Genomic DNA, 18,306 nt, shown 5'->3' with positions numbered 1-18,306 from the left:
GGAAGAGAGTAACAAATGCTCTTAGCTGCTTAGTCATCTCTCCAATCCACCCAACCCCACCCCCAGCTTTTAGTTTTTAAAACAATAAAAATGTTTTCAAGAAAGGCAGTTTTTAAATATCATCTCTAGTAAGCACACAACAAGTGTTAATAAAATTTTAATATAAAACTTACCATTTAAACATATTATCATGATATATCTAGAAATTTCCATAAAAGTTTTCTTATATCAAATATCCTTTCACTAAGTATTCTTCACTACTCAAAACTGAAATAATTTTAGGTGATATCATCTCTTCCAAAAAACATCTCACTGACAAGAAGAAAATACTATTGTATACTTTAATAATAACATTAAAATTCTGCATCTTACCAGCTCAGGGAAGGTTAAAAAAAATTCTCAGCTCAGTTAGATAATAAAAGTATAGTTGACTTAACATTGTCCTGAAAAAATTTGTTTTAATTCCAGCACTTCATTTTTTTAGCCTTAATTTGGGACATGAAAATAATCTCTCAAAAGGAAACAAGATATCAAAGTCACATTATAATTCTTACCTTTCAGTCATAGCTCATAGAGCTGTTACCTGCCCAGGGACCACACTGTCCACTCACTGCCTCTCCAGTGTTCCTGTGCTGGGCAGACACGATTTGTACATGTCGGAAGACTTGGCGGGCTGGCAAATAGCCAGTCCAGACTTTGCAGTCAGTCAGTCCTTCCTGACTTGAAGTCTCCTCTCCATGGTGGTACTCCGCCTTGCATCAGGCAGCCAATCTCCTTTAGATGACAGCAGTGCTCCATCAAAGTGCTTTGACATTAGTGAACTGATCAGTGCTATCTTGGTGTACATACCTTTGACAAGGACATGAGGTAGGGGCAAAAACAGGTAGAACAAAAACTAAAACAAAAGCAAGCCCCACAGCTTGGTATCATTAGACAGGCAGATGAAAGGAGCAGCTGTAAGAACAAAGAACAGCTGGACATGTTCCCTTTATGAGCCATGATATTCAGATTCCATGGGAACTAGGCATGGGAGGGACAGTCAAAACCTCATTTCTAAACACTCCATCTTTATGTGTTCCATTTATATATAGATGATAGGGGAGCCTTCAAGAAGGAGTGGTTGAAAAAGACAGTTGTGATCTTGGCCTTCTTGCTTAAAATCTTCCCCAAGCACTCTTTCCTCCTGCTGGGTTGCCTCATCTAACCATGGTATGAGGATTTGTGTCCAATCTTATTGTATCTTGTTAGGCCATATTTTGTGGATATCCCAGGGATGCCTGCTCACTCTTTTTTTTTTTTTTTTTTTTTTTTGCCTTAAGTAAAACTTATAATTTATATCAACTGAAACAAATATTAAAAACAAGCAACAAAAGTATCGAGCTGACCCAACTCAAATGTTGGGTAAAGGAATGTTGTAGAGATAAGTAATGATCAAAGAACTTCTTCAGAAGCAGTTGTAGCTTTTAAAATTAGAAGTTAAGATTATTGATAGCAGACCTTTCTGGGGTCTAAGCAATGTTTTAGCTGTATTGCACTATTTTGATATATTTGCAAATATTTTGGTTATATTTAATTAAAAAATACTCTCAGATTTCCCTTGTAACTTTGACTTATGGCCTGCTCACTCTTAATTCTTCTTTCTTTCTTTCTTTCCTTTCCTTCCTCCCTCCTCCTTTTTCTCTTTCTTTCTTTCTTTCTTTCTTTCTTTCTTTCTCTTCCTTCCTTCCTTCCTAAGGGAAACAGAGTCAATCTGGGGGAGAGAGAAAGTGGAAGTAGGGACTGGGAGGATGGACTGGGAGGATGGACTGGGAGGATGGACTGGGAAAATGGACTGGGAGGATGGACTGGGAGGATGGAGGGAGGGGAGCTACGGGATGTAATGTATAAGAGAAGAATACAAGATAAGAAACAAACAAAACAAGACCAAAAAAAAAAATCCCTCCCCAGGATAGGCACCAAATTCTGTGGGCACAGGAGCCTCCTGCTGAAAACTCCCCAGGCAGTAGTTTAATTCTCTGCTCTCGCCTCAGTATGCTCCAGTCTAGTGCTGTACACTGCACACACTGAGGCGAGCTTGAAGACATGCAAATGTCTTACCTTCACCCGAGGGACTTTGGTTTGGTTGGTCTTGAGTAGCGTCTTTAACTCTCCAGGTGATGCACACACAGCCAAGGAGTGAGGAGCAGTGGGCCCAGGAAGGCCTTTTGACCTCCATCCATTCTCCTGCATTGCGTCAAAGGCATCCTGCCTCCTAGGATGGCTTTCCTTCCTCCCGCTCACCTCCTCTTGCCAAATACACCTTCTAAATTCTCCCTATCTTAACGGTCCCTACCAATGAGTGCCCCCGGAAGGCTACTTACCTTTCTTGTCTCTCTCATTTAAGCTGTCCCAAGCTGTTTTTGCTCTTGCATCTGTAGCTCCCATCTCCTGTCATGTCTTGCAAGGGTGAGCGTTAATGATTTCCGTAATACAGTAATGGCTTAATTTGAAATTGTAACATATCAGTTTCAAATGTTAAAAATTAAATGTAAAAAAAATACACAAACCTTCAAAAAAAAGTATTAATATCACTTTTCATTTTTCGATTTATATCTGAATTGGTTCCAAGCCTGGGTCCAAGGTATGTCCGCTGGAAGAAAGAATTGTAGAGGCTTGTAAGCCCCACCCAATACTGTATTTAGAGTGGTATGAAGGTCTGGATGCATTATTCTCAGGAAAAAAAAACCATAGCTCTAAGTTCTCAAAGTTGCCCACATATGACCCACTCACATGAAAAAGTGGCCACCTTGGAAGAAAATCTCCCCCTGAGAGTCATCTGATGGTGATGAGGATCCTGGTCTGAGAGAGGCATCCCATGGTGATGCGGATCCTGGTCTAAGAGGCATCTGTTGTAGATGGAGTTCCTGGTCTGAGAGAGGCATCTGATGGTGATGGGGATCCTGGTCTGAGAGGTATCCCATGGTGATGAGGATCCTGGTCTGAGAGAGGCATCCGATGGTGATGAGGATCCTGGTCTGAGAGGCATCCCATGGTGATGAGGATCCTGGTCTAAGAGGCATCTCTTATGGTGATGGGGATGCTGGTCTGAGAGGCATCTGATGGTGATGGGGATCCTGGTCTGAGAGGTATCCCATGGTGATGAGGATCCTGGTCTAAGAGGCATCTCTTATGGTGATGGGGATGCTGATCTGAGAGGCATCTGTTGTAGATGGGGTTCCTGGTCTGAGAGAGGCATCTGATGGTGATGGGGATGCTGGTCTGAGAGGCATCTGATGGTGATGGGGATGCTGGTCTGAGAGGCATCTGATGGTGAGGGGCAGCCTGGTCTGAGACTGTTTACTGGGCTAGCCCTATATTTTTCTTTCTGCCACACTGGCCAGGATGTAGGACATCTCGTCTATACTGAGGTTGAAGGCTTTCAAAAATATCATTATTCTAAGGTTACTCAAGCATAGCATCTATCATTTGCATTGTTAAATATTTTTAAATGAAAAATGGAATTAAAATAAAGGACTTTATATTCTCAGCTCAGAAAAAGTGCAAATCCCTGGTCTAATTAAATGATCCAAACAGAGCTGTGCACTGCTGTCCTTGAGAGAGTCACAGGAAAAAAATGTTCGTGTGATTGTGTAAATGTTTATGTATTTCAGGAATATATAGGGTTTTTTTTTTTCTTAAACCAAACACTGCCAAAAATCCGGTTTTCTGTAAAAAGAATAAAATTCATTTTGGCAGGCCACCTCTGAGTTCCTTGTGTCTCATTATTTGCTGCTGAAATATTTGGGACTAAAACTACAATAATCAAAACACGACTTTTAAAAAAAAGAAGAAGAAACATGACTTAGTAGCTGATCGATGTAATTTTTCTATTTCTGGGCACAAAATTGCCAAAAATGCATCTGTCTTCTCAATTGAACGTATTTGTAATTCTAGAACATAAGAAAGAAAAAAGTAAGAGGGACCTCCACTTAAGTCAGTAATTTCGGTAATTCTGAGGCAACGTGAAGCAGGAATTTTGACCAGCTCTCAGCTCAGCATGGAGATCTCCTTTCAAAGAATGAAAAATGCTTGAAAGAAAGAGTCAGAGGGAGTTGCCTGGGGTTTGACCTGAATACATTGAAATAAAACAAGAGACTGAGCATGATCCACAGAGTTAATTGGACGCTATATATATATATGTAACACATAATAATTTTAACACAAAATAATTGCCAGAGATGAATTTTACCCTTAATCAGGTGAAATGCTGATTTGCTTTGCTATCATAAGACTAGTAATAAAATTCAAAGTTTCAAAAAAATGCAAAACATAAGAGGTGATTGTTCACATTTTCAAAGATTTCTTTGCTGGTCAAAGAGTGAGCCAGGATCTTCATTTGAAATACCTTCGGGTGCGCTGAATTCGCCACGTAGTTTCAGAGTTTCTCAAACTCAGAGTGTGTGGCAACGATCTGAAGTTTTAGTAAGATCTGAACAGGTCGCAGGGTCTCCACCATTAGAGGTACCCTTCTGCCAAGCACTCTGGGAAGCCACACTGGGTCGATAACCATTGCTTTGTTAAAATCTCACCTAAACAAATCTATGAGACACCTGCAAATTAAACTAGAAAACCTGGACTTTGCCTGCCTCGTCCATATGGTGAACCTCTAAACCCTGGCCCCTCCGAAGTCACTGTAGTTTTTAAATGCTCTTGAAAAGGGTAATTAGGTTAAAATGGGGTTGTTTCCATAATCTTTAATCCATTATGACTAGTTTCCTTATAAGAAACAGAAATGTGGCAGCCGGGCAGATGGCGTGGATGGTAAAGTGCTTGCCATGAAAGCACGGGGACCTGGCTTTGACCTCTTCAACATCCACATAAAAAGTTGAGCATGCTGGCATATGTTAAAATCCTAGCTCTGGGGAAGTAGAGGCAAGGGAATTCCTAGAGCTCACTCACTAGCCAGTCTTGTTTAGTTGGTGACCCTCAGATCCCAGTGAGAGACCTTGTCTCAAAAAAAAAAAAAATGGTGTATAGTGACTGAGCAATGCCACCCATGGTGGCTCTCTGACCGCCATAGCACGAGTGTGTATTTACACACAAACACTCACATGGGAACATATGCACGCATGAACATACAGAGAGAAGGAAATGTAGACCCCACTATATGCAATGTGAAAGCACAGAGAAGGCAGCTCTCTGCTAACCACAGGGAGAGGCCTGAGGCTAGAGCTCCCAGAACCTGTGAGGAAGGAATACTTTTGTTATTTAGCACATGCAACCTATAGCATTCGCTTATGTCATCCCAGCAGACTTGTGCTGACTGGGGCCTTGCAAAGGAAGTAGCAGTGCTATCTACAAAAGCTTATGTCACTGTTTGGCATTGAGTCTATTAGCCTGAAATGAGTAGTAAAGAAAGACAGTCTAAAGGGGAGGGGGGCAGAGGAGGGAGAGGGAGAGCGCTGCGCTTTCTGAATGCATTTGACTTGGTGAGCACATGTTACAAGAGTGGGCATTCATTTGTAATGTGGCAGAATCAGCAAGCGATGGGGCCAGAATGGAGTTGGTGGCGGGTGTGGGTGTGTGTGTGGGTGTGTGTGGGGGATATTTCCCTATTCTTGGACAGTTCATCTCTGAGGGTGATGCACTGAATTGCAGGACTGGGACATGGGAAAGATGCAGAGTGGGGTAGGAGTGTCTTGCTTTGCCTGCATCCTATCTTCAGAACCTGAGCTGTTGTGACTCGGGATGTGCCCTGTATTCTAACTGGTCATATATTCAGCTTTCTCATCCTTTCACCTGGTTGTACCTTTTAGACATTTGACGTTTCTGCTGTGTTCATCATTCCCCTGTAAGTAGGACAGCTGAGTCATGGGGGCAAGTGAATTTTGTTTTGAAAACCATTTTTATTGCAAGAATTTCCTCCTAGCAGTACAAATTCTATCTCATAGATGAGGAAAGGGAACATGCCCCCAAAACACTGTCCTGGCTGCATCAAGGCAAAATTTAATCATTTGCTTTTGACATCATCCTTCAGGTTCTGTGACCAATGGGAAAAATACTATATTTTCATTAAAATGTGCTATAAAACTGCAATTGTCTCACAAGTTTTCTCCTCATAACCTTTCTTAAATTGGGTTCATGTTTTCTTCATTTCTTGATGGTCCCGTGTGTGTGTGTGTGTGTGTGTGTGTGTGTGTGTGTGTGTGTGTGTGTGTATGTGTGTGTGTGTGTGTGTGTGTGTTCAAACAGTGGCCTTTGAAGGGGGTGGAGTAAGGATAAGCTCCTGATTTTAACTCCTAAACATATATAATTTTTGAGGCACTCTCAAGCCAGCTAATTTTCAAAGAGTGAATATATATGTATATATCTCCTAAAGTCTGTAATCGAGGGGGCAAACTGATATTAGGGAATTATTCTAGATAATCAGAGATACTAAATTAAGGTAGGGCTTTAATTAAAATATTTGAAATAGAACTTATGACCCATCAGCCTGCAAGGTGTCTTAGCATGTCAAGGTGGCTTCTACCCAAGCCAGCCGATGACTTCAGTTATATCTCTGGGACCCACGTGGTAGCAGAGAACTGACTCCTGCAAGTCATCCTCTGACCTCCATGTGCTCTCTGTGCACGCACACACACTCTTTCTCTTTTCTCTCTAAATAATTAAACAATTAAATTCAGAAGACTTGGACCCACAACAGTCATGTTCATATATTTTGGCCCCTTTCTTTATCATCAGAGAAGGGAAAGGCACGGAAATCCATGATGTGTTTGCAGCTAAAATATCAAGAATCCTTTATGAAACAGACCATTTGAGTATCATCGAGTTTGGTTTGCAAATGGCTAGAGCTTTTGTTTAAGAGTCTAAATATGACAAATATGAAACCTCATTCCCAGTAACTGCCTTAGAGTCCAATGCAATAAGAAATGTTGCCTGGGCTTTATAGCTCCATAAATTGCTTGGCTGAGAAGATGTGCCATGAGCCTTGCTCCCTGTTTTTAACCCGGGGTCCACAGTATTGCTTGGCACACCATGAATGTCAACTACCAAGTGTACAGAATCGGGTATCAAAGACTGCTGATGGGGCCAAAGCCAGAGAAGGAGGAAATATGGGGGAATAGTGCAGCCTGACTCAAAGGATCTGTTTCTTTGAGCTGTCAGAGCTACTAATGTAAATGGAAAATATAGTTAATGTAGACAGATGTCAAACAAAGCCAAGTGCAAGGAACAGGAAACGAGAATATTAAATCAAACAGCAGTGAGCTGGATAGGTTGCTCAGAGGGGTGGGGCTGCCCTGACAAAGGTTAGAATAGACATTTTGCTATGAAGTGAACATTTATTCGGATCCTCGGTGAGTAACCATTTCCCAAGCAATATAGAATTTCTAATGAAGGCCCAAGTTTTGTCCTCTGCTCCAATTCTGAGATGTCTATTCTTGTTTGGCACTTTGACTACATCTGGAATCAGGTAAAAACCCAAGTGTCTGGGTACACCTGTGGGAGACTTGTCTTCGTTAAGTCATTTGAAATGGGGAATTGTTGCCTGAAGGATGTGTGATGTTCAGGATCAGATTGAGAGGGCACTAGAGAAACTGTGTTCTCCTCCATTTTCCTCCTAGAGAAGTTATTTGAGAGAAAAGCCAGCAGAGGGCGCCCTCTGACCCTCAGCCTCCCCTGCACACAATGTTGGTGCCTTGGCTAGTTACAGGAGAAACTGGCTTGCTGTAGAGAAAACTGAGTTGGCAGCGGCTTGTTAACTGATGACGGCTGCTTTCTTGGGCAGTTCCAGACACAGTTCATTAAGAGGGAGGCTTCTGATGGGAACAGAAAATCCCTGATGGCAACCGTCCTCTTGGGCTTGTTCAGTGAAGTAGCTGGAATCCTCTAACTCCAAGGCTATGTGAGCTCATGTAAAAGGAAAGGAGTCTAATCGGGGAGATGTGTCAGAGTCAAGAGAGTCCAAACGCCACTGTGCTTCCAGGAGGCAAAGGGCAAACTGACGAGAATGATTGATAGAAAAAGCATAATTACTTATTATGTGTTTGCTATAAACACATAGTTTCACAGAGGGTCCTTCGACTTCAGAGTTTCATTCAATACTCCTGGAAGCCTTATGAGTCAAGGCTGATTCTTCTTGTCAGATAAAATAGCTGACAAAGATAAACTAATAAGGTGGCCCAAGGCTATGCAAAAACTAGCCACCACTGAGAGACAGTTTCACTCGGCTCAGTGTGTCTCGGGGAGTCTCATATACTTTCTATTGAAACGTGCTCACTGCAAATTCAGGAAAGGCAAGGTGAAGTCTAAAAGCCAATTGCTTTCTTCATCATCCTGGTGGGGTTAACGCATCATCCATATCCCCAGGAGCCTAGGATGCCAATCCAGCATAGTTCTCGGCCATTCTGTTTGGGTCCTATTAATCCTCTTCACTGAAGTTACCAGATCAAATTTACACCATGTCCAACAAAGGGTTTATTTTTAAATTTCTAAAATCTGACATATGTCAAGTATTAGTAAACACTGCTATATTTACTTACAGCCTTGTCACACAGATTGGCTGAAAATTAATATCTTTTGTCTATAACTTCTGAAACCAGCAGAAAATTTGTCTCTAGGTTACTCACAAAAGTTGATAAACTTGGAGTTTATTGGTTAAAAAGTAATATGCCAGGGCCTGTGAAAATTTAGGAAAATGGGAAGGCCTTAATTGGGTGAGGAAAAGGAGAATTTGAGTTATAACCTCTGGCGCAGGCCGTTTATGAGCACGAGGTCATTAACATGTATCCCCAGGTTCCTGAGCAGGAAACAGAGAAAGTAACAAACAGAGAAAGTTCTGAGTCCCTTTGAACTTTCTAGAAAGGCACTTTATAAATCCTAGGCAAGGGGATTTATGTTATCATTTGTCTAATGTGACACCAACTCAAAATTCTTGCAGAGGGAAGGCCTGTACCACATACCATGCACAAGGGGCCTCTTCCCCAATTGCCCCCCTCCAAAAAAAAATGTAGGTCCCACTCTGGGATGACTTCCTTTCTGTCAACAGGGTTTCTTTTAGATATCTTTTCCAATGGACCCAGATTAAAAGTATGAAGACATTCACCACAAAGAAAGAAAGCCTCTATAACAGGAGGCCTAGAGCAGGAAGGAGGACTCCAGACTTTCCCATGAAGTGGAATGAGACGTCATGCTAGGGTGTTGACTAAACAAGATTTCTTCCACATCCACCACGAATGGCTGTGCTTTGATCATCTAACAGATCTACACATATCTACCCTCTGTGCAAAGGACTGTTTGGGCTTGAGCTGCTTTTTTTTTTTCATTCCAAACCTTTATAGTTGAGTTGATGATTTATATATATAGTATATATATAGTAATGATACGCTTTCAGTAGTGTGTCATTTTCTTTACCCCTGTAGAGAGATAACGTGCAATTATGGAGTGATGTCAGCCTGTAACGTTTTTGGTGTAAAACTTTGGTCACACCAAAATACCAGGCTCCTTAACAAAGCTGGCAGACACATCCTTTGGCAGCAGCTGCTCACCGGGTGATTTAAAACTTCCTGTCACTATAATTGATGTGTTTTTATTCTTTCCATTTCCTGAAGCCTGATCAGAATTAAAATTGCTGTTGGAATTTCCTGTCAAAGCAACTCGTTTATTTGCTGAGCTCTGCACTTTGATTGGACATTGCCTTCAGCAAGCATCAGGTGGAGGCTGCCAAGAATCACCCTCTTCACACAGGTTTGATGGCCAAGCACAGCCCTCTGCAAATATATGCAAGCTGTCCATCATGTGGTAAACGTGCCCTAGTGAAAGCTCCACGTGCAGACTGGTAATGATTTGAATATCAAACTTGACCACCCGCTGGGTGGCTCTGGGTTTCGCATTCTCTTGGGAAGTCCCACGGAGTCTCCAACTCATTGTCTCACTGCACAATTTCCATCCCTGTCCCAGGACTCACTGTGAGAACTCTGGTAGAGCAAGGCTCAGATCCCGTCCGTGCTTCCATAACAAACTTCTGAGATCTTCCTGTGCCCACTTTCTTCTTTCCCATATGTGCCCCATATGCTCTGTAAACGAAACATCGTGGGGTAGTTGAGTAAAGGACAAGAGCTTCAGACCTTGGTGGCTGTATCTCAGCTCATGCATCTGGGAACGAAGGAAGCTGCAAAAACTGCAGGTTGATGGCAAAAATCAATAGTGGAAGGACCTAAATTCTATTTGGTTGTTGTTAGGGTTTTTTGTTTTGTTTTGTTTTGAATATATTTTATTAACTTATTCATATTATATCTCAATTGTTATCCCACCCATGTGTCCTCCCATTCCTCCCTCTCTCCCATTTTCCCTTTACTCCCCTCCCCTATGACTGTGAGTTGTTAGTTTTTTAAAAATATATTTTTCATCTGAGAGAAAAGTTCATCATATTCCCCCATTTGCAGGAAAGAATCACGACTTTGTTCACCCTGCATGTGAGTTGAAGGGTGCTCATTCAGTTCTAGACTGTCAGTGTGTCTTCCTTATGAAATGTTCGCTTTTAAGTTGAAAGTAGGAAAAGAAAGACTTGGGCTTTGAAGAAATTCTTTCAGTTCAATGCTCTGCACATCGAGCTTTGCTGTGCCCCATCCAGTGTCTTTATGGGGAAGGCGAATGCCTCTAAAAATAAAGAAATAAAAACAGCATCAAACTTTCTTTAAAACATAACATAGAGACATTAAAAGATACACAGAAACAAAAAGAACTGACCACAGAATGCTATTCCCAGAATGTGATCTGTCTTGCTTGTTGTGGTGGCATTAGTTGCTTCTTTGCTTTGTTTTCTCCTCAATTTTCAATAAAATTCAGGTCTTTAGCTTGGGATTCCCCAAGAATCTTTAAACCATGCTGTTAAACCCTACCAAGTGTGAACTCTTGAGCCCGGGACTTTGTTTTTACTCACCACATACCCTACCATCTGAGACAGTGTCTCTTAAAAATTACACATGGCTCAGTTAATGCTCATGATACACTTGAAGGGACTCACCTAGACATTCAAAATACCAAAGGCAAAAGAAAGAAGAAAGGGACTGCGCTTCATATGGAACCAAAGGCCTTGAGCATAAACAGCCTCTTCCTCCTCCTCCTCCTCCTCCTTTTTATGTATCTTGCGTCCCCTCCATCCTCTCTTCCCAGGCCCTCTCTCCATCTCTCCTCTCCTCCATCCACATCCACTCCTCCATTTTTCTTCAGAGAAGGGCTGGCTGGCCTTGATGGATATCAACCAGCCGCGGCTTATCAAGTTGCAGTAAGACTAGGCAACTCCTCTTGTACTGAAGCCAGACAAGGCAACCCCATGGGGGTCGTATGAGGGGCATCCCAAAGGCAGGCAACAGCCCCTGCTCCCACTGGTAGGAGTCCCACAAGGATACCAAACTTTGCAAACAGGACATATGAGCAAGGGGCCTAGGTCAGTCCCACGGGGGCTCCCTGGTTGGCAGTTCCGTCTCTGTGAGCCCCTGTGGGCCCAGGTTGGAACAATCTTTTTCTTAATGATAAATTACAACTTGTTTGTCCATTAGAATCCCTTGAGAAGCTTTAAAACAAAAAGGTAATCAAACCAAAATTAACATCCAGATATTAATTACATTCACTAGTAGAAGTCAGGGCCAGATGGCTACCTTTGTGCAAACTCCCTGCTCTTGATCTTGAATCCCAGGTTCAGCCCTTTCCAGAAGGTCAGGTCTGATGGGTGCCAGCTTGTTTCGGATTTTTTGATTCCCTAATGTAAGACTATGTTTAAGTATGGACAGTGGAGAGATGGGAGGATGGCTGGGGGAAAAACAGGACAATCCTCAGGCGTACTTTGGGATGACACAACAGACCTACTGAACACCAGAGAACCAGAAGGCTGCCATCTTCCAGTGTTCTTTCTCAGTGTTCGGTGTTCAGAGCAGGGGGCAACAAATCACATCACCAGGGACTTTCTCTGGAATTAGTGTAGCTGTTGAATGCTTGACACCTTTGTGTGACTCTCTGCCCAGATATTTCTGTCTCTACTCTCTGATCTAGCCTTTATGTGCCCTCTTGTATCTGTTTCACTTGATTTCCCAAAGCCCTTGACTGCAGAGTAGCCCACAGCTAAGTCAAGAGAAACAATTTACTCTTTTAATGTGGTAGAAGTCATGTGTATTGTGCACATAAGGAAGTGTTTGTTCAGTGCAGCTCATGATTTTGCCCTGATGATATGGAAAGTTCGCATAAGTGTTTCTGCTGCCCTGTATAACCATGAACTTGGGGAATTTTCTTTAGAGGGTGCCAGAGGCTAGGAGGAAGATTGGGAGGCCCCGTCTTCATTTTCAACAGCATAGCCTGAACTCAGCTCTGGAAAGGAATCCTATTTTTCTTCAAATTTCCCTTTCCCTTTAATTCTTGTTTCCTTTTGACATTCTGCTGTTCTTTGCCACAAACCATTGCAAAACAACTCATACAAGAATTCTGCCTGCTCCTTGGCTAGGATCGAAGGCTTTTTTAGAAGCCACAAAGCCACATCTCCAGGGAACAGTAGCCTTATTAATATAATAATTACCATCATCATGGTCTGGTTATAATGCACACATTACTTTAGAAAGCCCAGGAAGGACAACCTGAGACTTGCTGGAGAAGCTGTCCTTGAGGTCATATGTGTAGAGTTAAAGTGGGGGCAAACCAATGTCATCTCTAAGGAGATCTGGGATTGGAAATCTACATGGAAAATGGCTGCTCCGTGGAAGCCATCCATTCACTGTTCAAGCTCATTTTGAAAAATATCAGAATAGGAAAATATGAGTGTTTGATCCCTTCATTGACTCAGGCTTTTCTTGGCATCTTAGATCTTAGCTTGCTTGTAAAGGAGGCTCTATGGCACTTAATCTTTGTCATCCACCCTCTGCTTCTCAAAGGAATTTCAGTAAAAATGGAATGAAAAGATTTTTTGGCAATTCCACACATGCCTCACTGGGATCTTTAGTCTAAATAACTTCAAGAATGAATTGGGCACTATCTAGTCGTTCATGTGCATTGCTCCTTCCAAATGCATTGAGTGTAGTTAATAAAATATTCTCAAATTTAAATTGATCCAAAAAAGAAAGTATTAAAATTGTATTTCAAGTGTTTCTACTTGTGTGTTTGTTGGATGTGGAGGGAAAGAAAAGGAAATTAAATACGATAAACAAATAGACAGCACCCTCTTTTCTAAGCTACCACATTAGTCTAGATGCATATGACTGGTGCCAAACTTGGTGCTGGTGGCTTGGGGAAGGCAGCCTGCTGACATGGCAGCAGCTCGGCCTCCAGCTGATTTTAGGTCCAGATAACTACCCCTTTCAGAATAAATGATGCTCTGCCCTAATTGACCAGTACCCAGTTGAGCTGGGCATGAGTTCTTTTGGAAGCTCTTCAGACCAACTTTGACTGCCTGCAAATGCTGCGCCAAGATCACAGTGGTTTTTAGAGCCTGGTGTATAATTCAGGCTGCAGTCTACAGGGACAGTGCTCCCTGAATGTCTAACAGAATGCAGTGCTGGATGCACTGGCCACCTTCACCAAGCGAAAGAATGATTAGCGCCCGTTGAAGGTTTAATATACACTGAAGTAACGCCATAATCTTCAGCCAAAACAGGCTATACACTAGACATCACTTTCCAGTTGGGCTGTAAGCACAGTGGGTGATTTTGTTTTTCTTTTAGGAATACCTTAGGTTCCCCCAGCTCCCTCAAGCAGTTGCCACTGAACTATTTCTCATCATAATACTTTTTGGAATCTCAAGTGTGCCTTTTAGCATGATATTTGCTTTAATTAAACAAAAATACCTCTTGAAGGGCTTCAGTTTTCTTCAGCACTGTTGCTCACTGCTTCCAGCCAGAGGCTTCGAGACTGGGGACCATGCTAGACCCATGAAGCCTTGTGTGATTAGATGAGGGCCGCCACCTGCTTTATCCTCGGCCAAACCCCCAAATAGTCCTGGTGCAGAGACTAACCTTTCCTTTTTATTTTTTTTCCTTTCCTCTCTCTTCTTGCCTTTTTGTCTTTTGTTATCTTTCTTTTCCTTTTTACCTCTTGTTTCCTCTTTCTCCATCTCTTCCTTCCCACCTTCTCATTTTATCTGTCTTCTAGTGTTGATCCCAGGGCTTTGTGAATACTCTAGAAGAATACTGCATTCCCAGCACTCTATTTCACCTTTTATTTTTAGACATGGGTTCACTAAAGAGCTGAAGCTGACCTTGAACTCTCTCTCTCTCTACCTCAGGCTAACCTTTAATTGGTGACCCTCATGTCCTACCCTCCTAAGTAGTTCCACTACTGTCCCAGGTAGGACCATCCATCTGTTTTATTCTGACTCTATTCTGGAAGTCACTGCTGTATAGATCGCTTATCAGTCAGTGAGGTGAGCGATCGCCATGTTGATGCTGAATGTTGATGAGAGCACAAAGTGAAATTGATCTCAGACTGATCTCTCAGCATCAGTAATCCAAGGTACCATCTGATGCAGGCACACTTCCAGAAGGTTTGTATAGAATACCAAAGCTGTCTCTTGATGCTTGAGCTGTTTCCTGCCAACACTGGTATTTAAAAGTGCTACTAAAGTGACCAGAGAAATTTAGTGACATTCAAAGTGGATGTCATTTTCCTCCTCCCTTCCCAAATGGTGTACGTAGCACATGGACCCAAGGGGAGATAAGTATTTGCTGACTTCTTGCTCACCAACAGAGAATATTTTTTCTACCACTGAGTAGCGCTGAAATGGTTAGCCTGTAGAAAAAACATAGGGTATTAAACTAAAATATGTCTGTCTAGGGATCCATTTAGTTCCCTCCAAATAGCTCCTTTCCTTATGAATGCCAGTGTGTTTATATATATTTAAATGCCCCATTTGCTACACTGGTTTTAGCTTCTTGTTAGCATCACTTCTTGTTAGCATGATGCTCTGCAGCTCAAGGCAGCTGGAGAAGGGAAACACATGTTGAAGAATTTATGCAGTGTCCTTAGTTTCTTTCATTACAAGGACTGGGAATAATAGGTGCATATTATAAGCTTGCTGTGCTAAGCAATAGGCTGTACCTGTGTTTGACAGTCACCTTATTTACATTCGTGTTATATATGGTGGGACCATAACATTTTAAAGAACACAGCATTTTAAAGTAATATTTATATTGTGCCTCCACACACGGGGAGCAGTCTTCTGAAAGAACATGATGTACTTTAAATCCATGTGTCTCCTTCTTCTAATGAAAGAGTCCAAGTGTTTTCCTCCTTAAGCAGTGGCTCAACATGTTCTTTACTCAGGCTGTTACAGGTCGACCAGCTGTACCCTCTTGGTTTATTAAAAGACGCCCTCGTCTTATTTCACTTTAGCTTCATTTACTTGGAAAAATTTAACCTCCTACTTTTTCCCTCCGTGCAAACAGGATTAGAACTGTTTTTTCTAAGGCTCAGATTGAGCTCTAGATTTGATCCTCAGAACTCATGTAAAGGGCTGGAAAGGCTGGTGTACACTGTAACCCCCATGCTGGGGACTTAGAGAGAGAGGGTGTCTTTTGGGACTAGGGCAGCCAGCCTAAAGGCAGCTAGCTAGCCCAGACTAATTGGTGAGCACATCTGAGGCTGACCTCTGGCCTCTACACGCACAATCACATATAAGTACACACACACAAACACACACACACCATACTACCACACCTGGGCATAATGAAGGATGCTGTAATCCCAGCAATCAAGAGGCAGAGGTGCAGAAGTTCAAGAAATTCAATGTCAAGATGCATAGATAGTTTGAAGCCAATCTAGGATACACAAGGCTCTGCTTCAAAGAGAGAGAAGCAGACAGAGAATGACACAGAGACAGACAACAACAGAGACACAAAGAGACAGACAGACAGACAGACAGAGAGAATAAAAGAGCAGAAAGCTTTTCTAGCTAGTTTGGTATTGTTTTCAGCCCTCCAACCCTTGCAATTTCCAGATTGGCCTGAGAACTTCTTTCAGCTCAAGGAGACTGCGAAGTTGTCAGTGGGTTGAAGCTACCCTAGTGGGGCAAGACCACCACCTTACATTACTCCACAGCTATGTCTTGGTAGCTTGGTAGCAAGCATTCTTTGTAATCCACACCGAAGAGCAATGTGAAGTGATGGACAATAAGAAGACTTCACCTAAGCAAGACATGGTGGCACATGCCTGGAGTTTCAATACTCAGAAAGAAGAGGTGGGAGACTGTATGTCCAGCTTCAGTCACATACCAAGGTCAAGTACAGCCTGAGCTACATGAGGCCAGTGTGGGGACAGAAGAGAATAAAGAACCAGCCTGCCTTCCCCTGCACTCTGCACAGCTTTAGGGCTGAGACCAAACTCTCCTCTCAAAATTCTTTGACTTATTTTATACACATGCATCAAAGCTATGAGGAAAAGCATTTCTTTAAAAAAAATGGCATTGTGAGTTTCTGAAATATCCTTACTCATCTCCAGGAAGGGGTGGCCAGGATGGTCCCATCTGGTTCCAGCCAAGAAGTCACCCAGAGCAAACTCTAAAACCCAGATGAAATAAAGATGCAGTAAAGGTATAGAGCTGAGATCAAAGACAGAGCCAGAGATGAGGACTGGCCAGAGGGGAAATACAGTGTGTCAGCCACGGTGGCTTCCCTGTACAGAACCCTGGGGACAGAGACGGCATGGCCTCGGTTGAGTATGAAGTCCTCTGTTTATCCAGTTCCTATTCACTGGCCTTGTTAAGTGCTTTGGACTGCTTAGTTGTTTTTAGCACTGCAGCCACACCATGAGGTCCCATTCTTCTCCATTGGTAAGAAAATTGAAGCTTACAGACAGGCTGCAGTTCTGATACACTGGAGAGCCATTAGAAGCACAACTGGGCCAGAAAGCGCAATCAAATCCATCAGTACCCTGGAGAGCTCCAGGGATTACAAATCTGAGTGCTCATCCAGTCCCACACTTGAGTGGTAGACCCACCAGCTAGATTCATAGCCTGCAATTCTTTCCCTGAAGAAGGTATCTGATGCACCCAGCTTAGCAACTAAAGATCCACAGGCTCACTCTAGCACTGGCCCTTGCTCTGCATAGACTTGTCTGTCATTTACCAAGGGTCCCTGGTCATACTGACGCATTGATACTTTCTTGTGATGTATTCTCAAGGGTCATTTTCTTGAGCAGAGTGGACTGAACTCTGAGCTCACCACAGTCCACTGAGTTTTAGTATTTTTGTTTTCTGCTGATAAACAGAGCAAAGGGCTGTTTTCCTTCATCATAATAATGAAGATAAAAAACTTTACAGTTTTTTTCATGCTGTTATCTTAATAATATATTTCTTTTTACAGAAATGAGTGTTGAACCCATTACTAGATGCGTACTAGATACATGTTCTACCACTGAACTAGATTTCTAGCTCTATTTTTATTTTGAGGCAAGGTCTCACTAAGTTGCTGAGGTTGGTCTTCAACTTGTGACCTTCCTCACTCAAACTCCCCAAAGGCTGGGGTTAAATGATGGGTGGTCAAGCCTAGATATTAGGTGATGTTTCAATTTTCCTTTTTTTAAAAAAAAATCTGGGGGACATATTTCTTAGTGATGGAGCTTACAGTAAGAACTAATGTCTAAAAATAAACAACAAGTTATTTTAAAAAATACTCATTTTCTGAGATAGACATAGAGAGCAGTTAGACATTTTTTTGACAGACATGCTTAATCGATAGCCCTTTTCAATTATATGACAACATGTTATTAGATATTCCTATTGGTTTCCAAGACCTTCTTGATGTGGTGTAACATATACATCAGGGAGGAATGGGATCCAGAGGCAGTCTGCATTCCTGTTTTGCCACCTGTAAATCTGACCTTGCACAAGTCATTTATCTCTCTGAGGCTGTGGTTGTTATCTCTGTTAGTGAGACAATAGCACCCGCTACTTGGGATGCTTCATGAGAATTATTGAGATGTGGTGTAGAAAAGGTCTTGACCATTTGCTGGAAGAAGGAGCTCAATTCTTGCTGATAATTTTTCCTCTCATCCACACATGACTTCTTCAATCGAACTATTCTGGTGATGTTAGAAACACTACTTTCAGATACTTTCTACCGTGGCTCCAAATAGGATCCTAATTTTGTTGAAGGGTTGATTTTTCCAGTTTATTTGTTGTTACAATATACTTTTTGGTCAGGATAAAGTTGAGACTTGGTTGTTGTATTCAACATATAAACAACTGGCCTTTAAGTTTTCATCTTAAACATTGTTGAGCAACAATCATCTTCATAGAAATCCAATTTGGTCTTCCTTGTTTTATTCATAGGAAGCTGCAATATGAAACAATCT

At 42.1% G+C, this 18,306-nt stretch overlaps 1 protein-coding gene across 4 annotated transcripts in view; it reads left to right on the top strand.

The window, feature by feature from the left end:
* The window catches only part of DYNC1I1 (dynein cytoplasmic 1 intermediate chain 1), a 290,036-nt gene that overhangs the window by 93,866 nt on the left and 177,864 nt on the right, over positions 1-18,306 (top strand). The window lies entirely within an intron of this gene.

Source organism: Acomys minous (assembly GCF_964271855.1).
Source record: "Acomys minous genome assembly, chromosome: 6".
In the NCBI taxonomy this organism is placed as follows: Eukaryota; Metazoa; Chordata; class Mammalia; order Rodentia; family Muridae; genus Acomys; species Acomys minous.
This window is presented reverse-complemented; position numbering and strand designations above follow the sequence as displayed.